Source organism: Sesamum indicum, linkage group LG4 (assembly GCF_026168435.1).
Source record: "Sesamum indicum cultivar Baizhima isolate 11 linkage group LG4, ASM2616843v1, whole genome shotgun sequence".
Taxonomy (NCBI): domain Eukaryota; kingdom Viridiplantae; phylum Streptophyta; class Magnoliopsida; order Lamiales; family Pedaliaceae; genus Sesamum; species Sesamum indicum.
The window spans coordinates 20,855,456-20,871,317 of record NC_142660.1 but is presented as its reverse complement, the minus strand read 5'-3'; the positions used below and the strand labels follow the sequence as shown (position 1 = coordinate 20,871,317).

Below are 15,862 nucleotides of genomic sequence, written 5' to 3'. Positions count from 1 at the left end.
GGTTAGACTTTTTTCAGTGAGGTTCAAGAAACGTAAAATGACTGTTGGGCCCAATTATATTATAAAAGTAAATCAAGATGGATGAAACAATTTAGCGCTTACTAAGTTGGGAGCGCGGAGGATGCGGCTTCATATAGGTTTACTTTTGAATATATATTTCCGAGTTGGGGAGACGCTTCACTAGAGAGAACTCGTAGCCACTAGGGAGCCCTAGCCTCCAGGAAGTCCAGGGCTTTGAGGGGACGTGCCTTGCATTGTGTCTCCCATGCTGGAGAAGAGGTACACTTGAAAAAACCAAGCATATGCCGCGTGGGGGTGGCTAAGTGCAGGTCTTGGGCCAATCATCCTCATTGGACCATGTTCTTGGGCTGTATCAATGAATATCTTTGTAGTCGTGTATTTTATTTTATATCAAAATTATTTTGCTTTAGAATAATTACATTGATATTTGACATAATATTATAAAGTATTATAATACATATAAGAAGTTGTTCGATTTTGTCCAATGCAATAAATATATAAAATCTAATTTTGTCATATTTTAAAGTTTAAATTATAAAAGTAATTATATCAACATAATTAATTAAACTTGTACTCCTCAATAAATTACACATTGTCGAATCGTAATGATCTTTGTTGTGCTCTTCTGGTTATATTATTTTTAGTTAAAAGTATTAGATCATTTATGTTAATTATCAACTTATTTAACTCACTGAAAAATTAGATAGAATAATTATTAATCCCACGTGAATTTAATTGAATATATTTAGTCTCTATATTCTTTTATTACATATAAAATAAAATTGGTATACTAATTTAATGTTTTAGTGACTTTTTGTACACCTATATTTTTGTTTATAAGGAATATAAATATGTGATGCTCATACTCTTAAAATAGTATATTTGTATGTATTTATATATAAAATGTAGACAAGATATATAAATATATAGATAAAATATTTGGATTTTAATTGATGTACATACAAAATTAATTAATAATTTTAGAACTCAATGAACCTATTTTATTAAATTTGTTACAAGATTGTACAAATTCAATGTTTTCAATTAATATATTTATTAAATTAAGTTAAATAAAAATATTATTAATAAATAAATACACTAAAATTAATAAAATAATGGAATCAACAAATGGTAGGCAGTGCAGAAGAAGAAGAAGAAGAAAACGACTAACACTTTTATTAGTTGTTTTTATTTAACTGGCAACTCTGTCTTGTAAAGTTGCTATCGCGCTTCTTCTTTGCCAGAATACCCAACTAGCCGTTGGGAAGAGATTAAGATTAGGTGCAGTTGGGCTCTGTATATATACTGCCCTTCTTCTTAAATCTTGAAATTATCTTCTGCATCTTTCTTTCATCTTCTTGTTTACTCTCAACTTCTACACACATCAAACACTCACACATATATATTTGATTTCTGTTTAGTTCCATCCGTCTATCATGACGACGAAGAGTGTGATTATCTCTTCAAGGCAGGGGACTCGGCAGTCGGGATAGAGGAGGTTCGTGAAGAACGACTTGTGCTTAGAGTCCAAACAAACCATTGGAGTTGGGTTTGCGTACCGGAATTTTTATGCTTATTTCATTCTTTCTTAACGTATGGATGCAGATTTTGGAGTACCCAACAAAAGGTTCGTTTACTTTGTTTTCTCCGATCAATTACCATAGACCTGAGGTATGACAAATAACAAGGCCCTTTTCCTTTCAAGAAATTTAAGGTTTTTGTCAAGTATTTTGAACTCAAAGATTCAAGAAATTTAAGGTTTCTGTCAAGAAATCATGGATTCTTCAACTCAAAAGATTCGACAAGTCCATGTTTTTGTCATGAATTTCAAGAAACAAACAGTTTTGGTTTTCTTCGTCCCATAGCTAATGTGTGCATTATGGGTAACTGTTATTTGCTGGGAAACAACTGAGGGATGGTAGGACTTCCAAACAAACCATTGGAATTTTTATGCTTATTTCATTCTTTCTTAACGTATGGATGCAGATTTTGGAGTACCCAACAAAAGGTTCGTTTACTTTGTTTTCTCCGATCAATTACCATAGACCTGAGGTATGACAAATAACAAGGCCCTTTTCCTTTCCATTCAAAGATTCAAGAAATTTAAGGTTTTTGAATTCCACATGTGGGTAATGATATTATGACAAGTGTTGTTTGTTGTGGATTTAGCCTGTTTGTATCTTGTTTGCTTTGTTATCTATTGTGCATATAAGCCATCTTTTGGCTGTATCTACGTGGCTCTTTTTGCCAGTTTTGGTTTCTGTTCTTGAAAGTCATGATTACAAACACCCTCATTATGAAGTTTTCTTTGGTTTCCAATAATTCTCTTAGTTAGTTTTGTTATAATCATAATTGTTTTCTTGCTGCTGTAATCTTACCTTAGTTCTACGATGTATCCCTGAACTTTTCGACAATGAGATGATGATGGTGGGAAGAGTCCTCATCTTTCTGTACGATTATCATGCTCAAGTTATAAATTCCTAGTTTTGCCAAGGGTCTTGCATATGCCTGCTTGATTGTTTAATATATATCTTATTCTTCATGTTTATGAGATTCATCAACATTCTGTTTCTGTTTAAGGGCCCTGGAAACCATTAATAAACATGTGTTGTTTGATCACTTTATTCTTTTGGCATCTTGCTAATTTAACTTCTTCACTTTTTGAACTGCGCCATGTGATTTCTTTAGCCTCAACACATGTAGCATACAACTATAAAACACCATATACTTGATATATCATTTTTCAGTTATACGTGTAACATGCATTCATTTAATTCTACAAGTGAAGCACGTCAGTTCGTATATGTGATTCATACTTGTCTTTTACAAGAGAGATGACTAGAATTTGAATTTGCGTTGCCAATTTCGTGCAAAGTAGATATATAACCTCGTCTCCATAAGGATTGTGTGGGAATCAAAAGGTTAAGTAGGATTTAAATGCTCGACATATGTTGGCTGCTAAAGTGTGCTTCTTTACGACATTTTAGAACCTAATGGTAGCCTACTTATCTTGATATTCCTCTCTTCAAGTTTCTAACTAAAAAGTAACTGGTGCCCCTATTAATTCTTTTTTGTCAAATTTTCTTCCATATTTCGGAATCAAGAATGTTGAACCATTGATTTTTACACTTTGTATAATTCGAACCCAAGCTTTGATTTCTTTGAAAAGCCACACAATCACCATTCTCATTTGGAAAGAAAGGAATTATGGATTTTTGACGCTGCTCCAAATGTGATGGATGCAAGGATAGGGTTGGGACCTAAATTTGAGAATAAACCCTCTTCTCTTTTTTGTAAATTTATTCTTGGTGCATTTATTGTGTTGGGTTTTCTTTTCATGTGCTTGCCTTTAAATTTTTTGTTTTTAATACATTTGATATTCTTGTATGGATTTGCAAAATCCATATTGGTTCATGTTATTAGCCTCTTATTTTTGCAGGTATATCATAGAATAATTTGTTGAAAAATCTATATCATACAATCATGAATTATTTTATTTGTGAACTTTGAGGATATGAATGTTTTCTTGCAATTGGAATAAACACTTGAGAGATTCTCACTATTTTATATTTAATCATAAGTTATATTTTATTAGAATTCTGAAAATGATACGCATCCTTTATATTATGGAAAAAATTAAAAATAATTATCTAATATTAATACTCAAATAAATCAGTTATTCGGAAGCGACTTAATTTAAATTTTTCAACAATACTTTTCATTTATTAAAATTGAGGATATTTATTCTATATTATATTTTTATTTTTCCAAGTTTGGATTAGTATTTACGTGTTACTCATACGCTATTCATTTTAAATTTTATTGTGCCCTCTAGTATATTATGATGAAAATCAAAAGTACGTGAATTAAAGTACAATCTCAAAATAAATTTTTACTTTTCATATTAAAAAAAAAATCAAGGAAAAACCGTATTTTTGGTCCATGTGTTAGAGACTTTTTCAATATAGTCTCATTTGTTATGATCTTCTGAGAAAATTGCATCTCATAAATCGAAAAATTTCTCAATGTTAGTTCTCACGTACATTTGAGGGTTTTTCTACTTTTTTTTTCCGGCCAAAATTTTAAATTTACCCGGAACTTGCCAACGTGTAAATTAGTTGGTCCAATTTTCGGCCAATTAACCACGTGTCATGCGACATGGGAGAGTACGTGGCTTGTATGCTGACTGGGCAAACCCTTCTCTCTACAAAACTAAATTCATTTAAAAAATCTAAAAAAATTAAAAAAAAATTGATTAGGAAAAAAAATGAGTTTATTACCTTGTAATCTTGACAGGAATGGAACCTCTTTCCTGGATTTTGATTATTCCAAGAGGTCCGAACATTGTTTTCTTTCTAAAAAGTGGCCCTTCCATGGAAGAAGACATTGGAGCCGAGAGATAAGGGAGAAAAATGGGTTCGTGCAAAGTTTGGAGAGAGGAAAATATATTTTGTTGGTTAGAAAAAGTATTTTTTAGGGAAAAGTCACCTTTCCTCCCTCCAAAAGATGGTCAACTTGTCTTCCACCTCATGATTTTAGCCACATAGGATTATAAATCAACAAAAACGCATCTAGGTGTCCAGCCATGTCACTTTTTCAACGCAAATTATAAATCTAATCCATCGGAGGACTAAATGTAATCAATTGTACAAGTTACTGGAGTTAATAAAAAATGGGCATACTTATAGGAATAAAACTAAAATTGGGCATACTTAAAGAACTAAAAAAATATTTTTTCCAGTAATAACATCTTCATCGTCCTCATTGTCGAGTATTTTGGGATGATTTTATAATTGATTGATGTTGAACAAGTACTTAACAATAAATGAATAAAATAAAATAATATTTTGTTAATGGTCAAACTTTAGCGCATTGTAATTTGGGGAAATGAAGACAAACTAATAAGTGAAGAAAAGTTTTAAAAAAAATAAATATCTATATATATGTATATATATATATATATATTACCGAGGTGGGTCCTTTAGGATTTAGGACTCACTATGGACCTGGACAGATCCTAATTTTAAGACCCACTACTTGTTCCGTTCTCCATTTTTTGAACTTGAACCCGCCTGAGTTCTATCGAGTTTCAGTTCAATTGCCACCGCCTAAACATCACGTACCATTTTGAAAATGTGAGTGAAAAAGCATGGGTCTGAGGATAAATTGTGTATGAGAAGACAAACTTATAAATGAAGAATATATATATATATATATATCACCAGAGTGGGTTCTAAGGATTGGGACCTGCATGGATCCATGCGGATCCTAATTTTAAAAATCCACCCTTAGTTCCATTTTTTATTTTTTTAAATTCGAACCAGCTCCAAATTTTATCGGGTTCTGGTCCAATTATCACCCGGAAACATCCCGTACCAATTATGTAATATGAAAAGCTATAACCAAAGAAAAAATATGTGAAAAAGAATTTTGGTTAATTGGGTCTCATGGTTAAGTTTAGGCCTACAGAAGGAAAGTTAGAAAATAGAAGGAAACAAAAAAAGGACAATGATTCCTATGTTGGGCCTTACATTGTGTTACAGTGAGATTCAGAAAAAAAATATATCTGTTGGTTGAGCCTTATAACTTGTTTTCAATAAACACAATTAAATCATTGGACTCTTTCAGCGAGGTTCAAGAAAGGAATATGACCGTTGGGCCCAATTATATTATAAAAGTAAATCACAATGGATGAAACAGATTTAGCGCTTAATAAGTTGGGAGCGTGGAGGATGCGGCTTCATATAGGTGTTCCGACAGGATTGATCATGGTGGCGACGCAACACTCAATTGTTGTCTTTTGAGTGATGGAGGATGATCGAAGCGGAGGCACGGAAGTTTATGATATAATTGAAGTTATTGCGAGATGGTAGTGAACTTTATTCGTTTGTGTTTGTTTTTTCTTGAAGTGCATGTAGCGTTGCTTAATGATTTATTGAAATCTTGTTGTTTTCTTGAAATCTTGAATTGATTATATGTGGTTTAATCCATTTCAAGATTTGATGAGTTCTTCAACTAACCATCCGCTTAATTATAGCACCAGATGATTAGACACAAGGAATGAAATCAACAAATAAATTATGAGACCCTTGTTCCTTTTGTAGCCGTTGGTGTAAATACAGCTGGGATTGTATTGCAGCTATCAGAAGAGGAGCTCCAACATGGTTATGACATTAATATTGTGTGTTTGTATGCTTTATATTTGAGTTAAAAATATAAATTAATTCTCAAGTACAAATAATTTTTTTTTTTAACAAAACAATCTAAACAATTCAAAACAATTATACATTGGCAATAACATCTTCATCGTCCTCATTGTCGAGTATTTTGGGATGATTTTATAATTGATTGATGTTGAACAAATACTTAACAATAAATGAATAAAATAATATAATATTTTGTTAATGGTTAAACTTTAGCGCATTGTAATTTGGGGAAGTGAAGACAAACTAATAAGTGACGAAAAGTTTTCAAAAAATTATATATATATATATATATATATATTACCTGGGTGGGTCCTTAAGGATCTAGGAGTCACAATGGACCTAGACATATCCTAATTTTAAGAACCCGCTACTTGTTCTATTTTTAATATTTTGAACCTGAACCTGTCTGAGTTCTATCGAGTTCCGGTTCAATTGCCACCCCCTAAACATCACGTACGATTTTGAAAATGTGAGTGAAAAAGCACGGGCCTGAGGGTAAATTAGGTCTGAGAAGACAAACTTATAAATGAAGAAAAATTAATATGTATATATATATATATATATATTTCACCCAAGCGGGTTCTTAAGGATTGGGACCTGTATGAACCCATGCTAATCCTAATTTTAAAAACCTACCATTAGTTCCATTTTTTATTTTTTTGAATTCGAACCAGCTCCGAATTTTATCAGGTTCTGGTCCAATTACCACCCAAAAACATCCCGTACCAATTCTGTAATATGAAAAGCTATAACCAAAGAAAAAAGATGTGAAAAAGAATTTTGGTCAATTGGGTCTCAGGGTTAAATTTGGGCCTACAGAAGGAAAGTTTGAAAATAGAAGGAAATAAAAAAAGGACAATGATTCCTAGGGGTGGCAGATGAGTCGAGCCGGCTCGACTTTGAGCTCGACCCGAGCTCGAGCTCAAAGGAGGCTGTCCAGCTCGCGAGCTGGTGAATATATATATATATATATTTACATATATTTTTATTTTTGAATTCTTTATATATTTAATATTTGATCAGTTTTATAATATAAATTGACCATATATTATAATTATTAATCAATATCATACATTTTATTTTAGATAATAATAAATTATGGTACTTTTATTTATACATTAAATCTTCATACAAAAATAAATTTAATCAACAACTTAGTAAATTATAATATTTTTTATAATTAAAATTATTATTTAATATAATATATAGAACTTTATGTTATATTTTAATATATATTTGTATTACGTTAATATTTTTTAAATTGACAAGTAATTGACTTATGATTTTTTATTATTTATAAAATTATATCAAAATTTAGTAATTCCTATGAATTAATCTAAAAATCATAATTATAATAATAAAAATAACAATAATAATAATGATGATGACGATGATGGCTGAACAATTTTAATTATTATTTTATTTTATACATAATAAGATTAAAAAGTTTAATCAATAATTACGATATCTTAAAATTCCTGTGTTGGGCCTCATAGTGTGTTACAATGAGATTTGCAAAAAATATATCCGTTTGTTGAGCCTTATAACGTGTTTTCAACATAATTTAACCGTTGGACTCTTTCAGCGAGGTTTAAGAAATGGAATATGACCGTTAGGCGCAATTATATTAAAAAGTAAATCAAGATGGATGAAACAGATTGAGTGCCTCATAAGTTAGGAGCGCGGAGGATGCGGCTTCGTATAGGTGTTCCGGCATGATTGATCATGGCGGCGACGCAACACTCAAATGTTGTCTTTTGAGTAATGGAGGCTGATTGAAGCGGCGACACTGAAGTTTCTGATCTAATAGAAGTTATTGCCAGATGGTAGTTAACCTTATTTGTTTATGTGTTTGGTTTTTCTTGATGTGCATGTAGCATTGCTTAATGATTTATGAAATCTTGTTTTTTTCTTGGAATCTTGAATTGATCATCTGTAGTTCAGTCCACTTCAAGATTTGATGCTTTCTTTAACTAACCATCTGCTTAGTTATAGCACCAGATTTCGTCAAGGTACTGGAAAATCATTGAAATGTACAATTAATTCTATTAGTGACTCCAGAACGAGAATCAGTTATGCTCTTTAAAATTACTGGGCAAAAAAAAATAAAAATAAAAAAGCAGTTGTCCAGGTGAACGCAAATATTTACTTTAAGTGTTCCACTAAATGGAGGTGATGGAGTGGTTTCCACCTCAACTAGCAAACATAATTACGTATCCTGTTACCCACATATTTGAGTTAAGGTTTGTGTGACTATACTCTTTTGGTCAAGGTGCCTAGCATGAGTAATGCAGTTAGATATCATTTCATGTTATAAGTTACGTCACTGGTTCTGTGGATCTGGTTTTTCTCCTAGTGAAAGTACTAACCAAGAATTGTATAGCATTTCATGATATAAGCCACGTCAAGGTGCTTTTCATATAGTGCTCAAACTTTTCCATTGATTTTACAAAATGTGCTGGGCTTTACAATGTGTTACAGTGAAATTCAATGAAATATATCCATTGGTTAGACTTTTTTCAGTGAGGTTCAAGAAACGTAAAATGACTGTTGGGCCCAATTATATTATAAAAGTAAATCAAGATGGATGAAACAATTTAGCGCTTACTAAGTTGGGAGCGCGGAGGATGCGGCTTCATATAGGTTTACTTTTGAATATATATTTCCGAGTTGGGGAGACGCTTCACTAGAGAGAACTCGTAGCCACTAGGGAGCCCTAGCCTCCAGGAAGTCCAGGGCTTTGAGGGGACGTGCCTTGCATTGTGTCTCCCATGCTGGAGAAGAGGTACACTTGAAAAAACCAAGCATATGCCGCGTGGGGGTGGCTAAGTGCAGGTCTTGGGCCAATCATCCTCATTGGACCATGTTCTTGGGCTGTATCAATGAATATCTTTGTAGTCGTGTATTTTATTTTATATCAAAATTATTTTGCTTTAGAATAATTACATTGATATTTGACATAATATTATAAAGTATTATAATACATATAAGAAGTTGTTCGATTTTGTCCAATGCAATAAATATATAAAATCTAATTTTGTCATATTTTAAAGTTTAAATTATAAAAGTAATTATATCAACATAATTAATTAAACTTGTACTCCTCAATAAATTACACATTGTCGAATCGTAATGATCTTTGTTGTGCTCTTCTGGTTATATTATTTTTAGTTAAAAGTATTAGATCATTTATGTTAATTATCAACTTATTTAACTCACTGAAAAATTAGATAGAATAATTATTAATCCCACGTGAATTTAATTGAATATATTTAGTCTCTATATTCTTTTATTACATATAAAATAAAATTGGTATACTAATTTAATGTTTTAGTGACTTTTTGTACACCTATATTTTTGTTTATAAGGAATATAAATATGTGATGCTCATACTCTTAAAATAGTATATTTGTATGTATTTATATATAAAATGTAGACAAGATATATAAATATATAGATAAAATATTTGGATTTTAATTGATGTACATACAAAATTAATTAATAATTTTAGAACTCAATGAACCTATTTTATTAAATTTGTTACAAGATTGTACAAATTCAATGTTTTCAATTAATATATTTATTAAATTAAGTTAAATAAAAATATTATTAATAAATAAATACACTAAAATTAATAAAATAATGGAATCAACAAATGGTAGGCAGTGCAGAAGAAGAAGAAGAAGAAAACGACTAACACTTTTATTAGTTGTTTTTATTTAACTGGCAACTCTGTCTTGTAAAGTTGCTATCGCGCTTCTTCTTTGCCAGAATACCCAACTAGCCGTTGGGAAGAGATTAAGATTAGGTGCAGTTGGGCTCTGTATATATACTGCCCTTCTTCTTAAATCTTGAAATTATCTTCTGCATCTTTCTTTCATCTTCTTGTTTACTCTCAACTTCTACACACATCAAACACTCACACATATATATTTGATTTCTGTTTAGTTCCATCCGTCTATCATGACGACGAAGAGTGTGATTATCTCTTCAAGGCAGGGGACTCGGCAGTCGGGATAGAGGAGGTTCGTGAAGAACGACTTGTGCTTAGAGTCCAAACAAACCATTGGAGTTGGGTTTGCGTACCGGAATTTTTATGCTTATTTCATTCTTTCTTAACGTATGGATGCAGATTTTGGAGTACCCAACAAAAGGTTCGTTTACTTTGTTTTCTCCGATCAATTACCATAGACCTGAGGTATGACAAATAACAAGGCCCTTTTCCTTTCAAGAAATTTAAGGTTTTTGTCAAGTATTTTGAACTCAAAGATTCAAGAAATTTAAGGTTTCTGTCAAGAAATCATGGATTCTTCAACTCAAAAGATTCGACAAGTCCATGTTTTTGTCATGAATTTCAAGAAACAAACAGTTTTGGTTTTCTTCGTCCCATAGCTAATGTGTGCATTATGGGTAACTGTTATTTGCTGGGAAACAACTGAGGGATGGTAGGACTTCCAAACAAACCATTGGAATTTTTATGCTTATTTCATTCTTTCTTAACGTATGGATGCAGATTTTGGAGTACCCAACAAAAGGTTCGTTTACTTTGTTTTCTCCGATCAATTACCATAGACCTGAGGTATGACAAATAACAAGGCCCTTTTCCTTTCCATTCAAAGATTCAAGAAATTTAAGGTTTTTGAATTCCACATGTGGGTAATGATATTATGACAAGTGTTGTTTGTTGTGGATTTAGCCTGTTTGTATCTTGTTTGCTTTGTTATCTATTGTGCATATAAGCCATCTTTTGGCTGTATCTACGTGGCTCTTTTTGCCAGTTTTGGTTTCTGTTCTTGAAAGTCATGATTACAAACACCCTCATTATGAAGTTTTCTTTGGTTTCCAATAATTCTCTTAGTTAGTTTTGTTATAATCATAATTGTTTTCTTGCTGCTGTAATCTTACCTTAGTTCTACGATGTATCCCTGAACTTTTCGACAATGAGATGATGATGGTGGGAAGAGTCCTCATCTTTCTGTACGATTATCATGCTCAAGTTATAAATTCCTAGTTTTGCCAAGGGTCTTGCATATGCCTGCTTGATTGTTTAATATATATCTTATTCTTCATGTTTATGAGATTCATCAACATTCTGTTTCTGTTTAAGGGCCCTGGAAACCATTAATAAACATGTGTTGTTTGATCACTTTATTCTTTTGGCATCTTGCTAATTTAACTTCTTCACTTTTTGAACTGCGCCATGTGATTTCTTTAGCCTCAACACATGTAGCATACAACTATAAAACACCATATACTTGATATATCATTTTTCAGTTATACGTGTAACATGCATTCATTTAATTCTACAAGTGAAGCACGTCAGTTCGTATATGTGATTCATACTTGTCTTTTACAAGAGAGATGACTAGAATTTGAATTTGCGTTGCCAATTTCGTGCAAAGTAGATATATAACCTCGTCTCCATAAGGATTGTGTGGGAATCAAAAGGTTAAGTAGGATTTAAATGCTCGACATATGTTGGCTGCTAAAGTGTGCTTCTTTACGACATTTTAGAACCTAATGGTAGCCTACTTATCTTGATATTCCTCTCTTCAAGTTTCTAACTAAAAAGTAACTGGTGCCCCTATTAATTCTTTTTTGTCAAATTTTCTTCCATATTTCGGAATCAAGAATGTTGAACCATTGATTTTTACACTTTGTATAATTCGAACCCAAGCTTTGATTTCTTTGAAAAGCCACACAATCACCATTCTCATTTGGAAAGAAAGGAATTATGGATTTTTGACGCTGCTCCAAATGTGATGGATGCAAGGATAGGGTTGGGACCTAAATTTGAGAATAAACCCTCTTCTCTTTTTTGTAAATTTATTCTTGGTGCATTTATTGTGTTGGGTTTTCTTTTCATGTGCTTGCCTTTAAATTTTTTGTTTTTAATACATTTGATATTCTTGTATGGATTTGCAAAATCCATATTGGTTCATGTTATTAGCCTCTTATTTTTGCAGGTATATCATAGAATAATTTGTTGAAAAATCTATATCATACAATCATGAATTATTTTATTTGTGAACTTTGAGGATTTAATTCTATGCTAAAATGCCAAACGGTTGTTTAGATGCCAATTTAAAATTCCTTTTCAAGAGGACTTGGTAAATCTTTTGTGAGTATTGAAATTCCATGAGTTGATAAATGTTTTTGAGGAACACATAATTTTTTTAACTTAAATAGTGTTTGAAGAACTTTTTAATTTCTATTTTTAAATAATATTATTGAAAATTAGTTTTTTTCCACTCAAAGATTTGTTTTCCTTGTCGAGTGTTCTTCTGTTATCAATTCATGTTCTCAAAATTGATTTTTATCTTTTACTTAAAAATTTATTTTTCTTGTCAAGTGTTTTACAGTAAATTCATATTTTCAAAATCAGCTTGAAGTGCACTTACAAATACTGAAGACTAATTAACAAAATAATTTCATTAGCAATAGATGAATTCATTTAATTGTTTTTGGATGAAAGCATGAAAATTTGTATGTTTTGGACTTTAAGTGAAATTTGTTGATGAATTTTATTTTCATAAAAAGCAACAGACTTTGAAACAATTTTTGAAACATTTTGAAAAGCATTCAGTTTATTGTTTCTGGTCAAATAGCGTTCATCACCATATTTGTTTAGATTTCCAAGAAAGTACATTATTAACTTTTCTTTTTGATAAGTGATTATTCTGCTGACACTTGTCAAGATGTGTTGAAAATTCTTTTAAGAAATTTTTACCATTAATTTTAAAACGAATAATGAGATTGGCATCTAGAACCGTTATGCAGTTTAGCATATGATATTTTATTTTTGAAGTTCACGAATGAACTAATTTGTGATTGTATGCTATAGAATTTCCACCAATTCTTAGATATACCTGCAAAGTTAAGATGTCGATGATATGAACAAATATGGTATTTTTGTAAAATTTGTACAAGAATCTTAAATGTATGACAAACAAAAAGTTTTTAGAAAGCAACATGAGAAAACAACCTAACACAATGAATAAATCGAGAATAAACCAACAAAAATAATGGAGGGTTATTTCTCATTTAGGCCTCAAATACAAACTGTCCTGCGCCCGTCATATTTAAAGCGGTCTCAAAATTCGTGATTCTATCCCTTCCAAATTAGAATGTTGAACGTGAGACTTTCATAGAAATCAGACACTTTTGGGTTTGAATTATACAGAGCAAATTGCAATGGTTTCAACTTTATTTGATTTCTAAATATGGAAAAAATTGATAAAGAAGAAATTGATGAGGACAAATGTTGCTTTTTTGGCTAGAAAAATGGCAGAGACGAATAGATAGATATATAGGTTATCATGTGGTTGTATATGATGTCAAAGTTGCACTCTTTTTTAAGTAGCCAATATGAAACAGTTGAGTGTTTGAATTTTCTATTTCAACCTTTTAAATTCTCGCATAGTTCTTAGAGAGAAGATGTTATTTATGTAAGTTGTTATTGCATGTCATTATATTGCATGTTTTTCTCTTTAATTGTTGATTCTGCACTTGTTTGTTCTTTCAGTTAACAACTTAATATCGGTGAAGATGATCTTGCACTAGTTTTCATGTCCACTCGCTGATTTGGAGTGTGAACCTTTTGCACCAGTTTTCATGCCGATCGGGTTCAAGTAGTTGGAAGTATGAGCTCGAAGAATTTGGCCTTCTTTGTACTATGTGAAAAATTATTGCCGGTTCCAACGGGTTTGACTTGTTTCTTAACCAAAGAAATGAAAATTTTGATTCAAAATCAATTTGTAGCTTTATATTTATTGCTTGATTAACTTCCAAAGCATATCAAAATAAGATCAACTCAACATTATACACAAATTGGTACATCATTGAAACTCAAATGGACTGTTTGTTGGGCATTTTTTTTATATACTTCTACCACTACTCTACTTACAATTGGAACACTTTTGAACTCTATTAACAATACGCAAAAAACACTGCCAAACAAAAAACAAATAAAAGAAAAGAAAACTCTTTATTATAGCTAGTCATAAAATATATTAAATTTGTGATATTATTTATGTTTCTGTCATCAAAACAAATTGATAATAATGATTGTAATTGATAAAGAAATTATTTACTTCTATTATTTGTAATTCGCTTTTTAAATTTAATTGATACTAGTCAATAGAATATATTTTTAAAAATTAAAATTTTGTATTTCGTATTCACCCATGATTATATTTCATTATTTTGAATCAAGTCAGTTAATATGAAAATAAAAATAGTAATATTCACAAATTCAATAGTAAAATAAAAATAATTAGTTAAAGCTCCTTATTTTGGAGAAGTTCCATTTAATAAAAGATTAACAATATAACTCAATAAGAGTACAATATGAAAATATGCTCCAATAAGGATATGAATGTTTTCTTGCAATTGGAATAAACACTTGAGAGATTCTCACTATTTTATATTTAATCATAAGTTATATTTTATTAGAATTCTGAAAATGATACGCATCCTTTATATTATGGAAAAAATTAAAAATAATTATCTAATATTAATACTCAAATAAATCAGTTATTCGGAAGCGACTTAATTTAAATTTTTCAACAATACTTTTCATTTATTAAAATTGAGGATATTTATTCTATATTATATTTTTATTTTTCCAAGTTTGGATTAGTATTTACGTGTTACTCATACGCTATTCATTTTAAATTTTATTGTGCCCTCTAGTATATTATGATGAAAATCAAAAGTACGTGAATTAAAGTACAATCTCAAAATAAATTTTTACTTTTCATATTAAAAAAAAAAATCAAGGAAAAACCGTATTTTTGGTCCATATGTTAGAGACTTTTTCAATATAGTCTCATTTGTTATGATCTTCTGAGAAAATTGCATCTCATAAATCGAAAAATTTCTCAATGTTAGTTCTCACGTACATTTGAGGGTTTTTCTACTTTTTTTTTTTCCGGCCAAAATTTTAAATTTACCCGAAACTTGCCAACGTGTAAATTAGTTGGTCCAATTTTCGGCCAATTAACCACGTGTCATGCGACATGGGAGAGTACGTGGCTTGTATGCTGACTGGGCAAACCCTTCTCTCTACAAAACTAAATTCATTTAAAAAATCTAAAAAAATTAAAAAAAAAATTGATTAGGAAAAAAAATGAGTTTATTACCTTGTAATCTTGACAGGAATGGAACCTCTTTCCTGGATTTTGATTATTCCAAGAGGTCCGAACCATTGTTTTCTTTCTAAAAAGTGGCCCTTCCATGGAAGAAGACATTGGAGCCGAGAGATAAGGGAGAAAAATGGGTTCGTGCAAAGCTTGGAGAGAAGAAAATATATTTTGTTGGTTAGAAAAAGTATTTTTTAGGGAAAAGTCACCTTTCCTCCCTCCAAGATATGGTCAACTTGTCTTCCACCTCATGATTTTAGCCACATAGGATTATAAATCAACAAAAACGCATCTAGGTGTCCAGCCATGTCACTTTTTCAATGCAAATTATAAATCTAATCCATCGGAGGACTAAATGTAATCAATTGTATAAGTTACTGGAGTTAATAAAAAATGGGCATACTTATAGGAATAAAACTAAAATTGGGCATACTTAAAGAACTAAAAAAATATTTTTTCCAGTAATAACATCTTCATCGTCCTCATTGTCGA

At 30.9% G+C, this 15,862-nt stretch overlaps 2 long non-coding RNA genes across 2 annotated transcripts; both read left to right on the top strand.

Moving 5' to 3' along the window:
- Nucleotides 1-1,345: 1,345 nt before the first annotated feature.
- LOC148788550 (uncharacterized) lies at nucleotides 1,346-3,588 on the top strand. The gene is made up of 2 exons (XR_016065124.1): nucleotides 1,346-1,648; nucleotides 2,008-3,588. It is a non-coding gene; the product is annotated as an uncharacterized LOC148788550 (long non-coding RNA).
- A 6,490-nt stretch (nucleotides 3,589-10,078) lies between these two features.
- Nucleotides 10,079-14,024, top strand: LOC148788549 (uncharacterized). Its single transcript, XR_016065105.1, has 3 exons — nucleotides 10,079-10,381; nucleotides 10,741-10,806; nucleotides 13,753-14,024. It is a non-coding gene; the product is annotated as an uncharacterized LOC148788549 (long non-coding RNA).
- The last annotated feature ends 1,838 nt before the right edge of the window (nucleotides 14,025-15,862 follow it).